Source organism: Chaetodon auriga, chromosome 9 (assembly GCF_051107435.1).
Source record: "Chaetodon auriga isolate fChaAug3 chromosome 9, fChaAug3.hap1, whole genome shotgun sequence".
In the NCBI taxonomy this organism is placed as follows: domain Eukaryota; kingdom Metazoa; phylum Chordata; class Actinopteri; order Chaetodontiformes; family Chaetodontidae; genus Chaetodon; species Chaetodon auriga.
In genome coordinates this window covers 3,199,167-3,200,000 of record NC_135082.1, presented here as the reverse complement: position 1 = coordinate 3,200,000, position 834 = coordinate 3,199,167, and positions in this window count along the sequence as shown.

Below are 834 nucleotides of genomic sequence, written 5' to 3'. Positions count from 1 at the left end.
AATGGGGCGTGTGTGTTGGTGTGTGTTGGACCTTGAGGTTCCAGGGTTGTCCCCATTAACAGGAAGCAGCGGAACCCCCCAAGTAAGAAAGGTCTACCCACAGGGTTACTGATGGCCCAAATGGATGTGACAAGACTCTCTCTCTGTGTGCGTGCGCGCGCGTGTGTGTGTGTGTGTGTGTGTGTGTGTGTGTGTGTGTGTGTGTGTGTGTGTGTGCGTGTGTGTGTGTGTATGTGTGTATTGCTACCTTCTTCTGAGCAGAGATAGATGAATGGATGCACGTTCTGAAGAACTTTGGAAGCTGTTTGTTTCTGCATGTAAATGTGTAGGAGATGAGGCTGAGTGGCCTGAGGCTGCTGCTGTCAGAGAGGCTGACTGACACACACACACACACACACACACACACACACACACACACACACACACACACTCGCACGCACAGCGACTGTCAGTGCTGTGAGTATGTGTTTGTGTGTGACTCAGGTCTAGTGAGCAATACTCCATGCAGGAGGTAGGTAGTGAGGATGGCTGATGAGACAAAGTCACTAATTCAAAGTGACCACAGCCCAGCTCCAGAGAGACTGCCATCATTACTGCTCAGTAAACACGCACACACACACACACACACACACACACACACACACACAGAAAAACTGAAAATGAAATGAAAAATATCATTAGCAATAACACACAAGAAGTCAGAATGTTTCTGGTGTCTTTGTGTCTAAGAGGAAGAACTGTGACAATAAATATACTTAATATAGTACAATATTAAAGAATGAAAACTGAATAAAAAAGAGAAACGTTTTGTTTAATTGTTTGTTTGAATTGAGC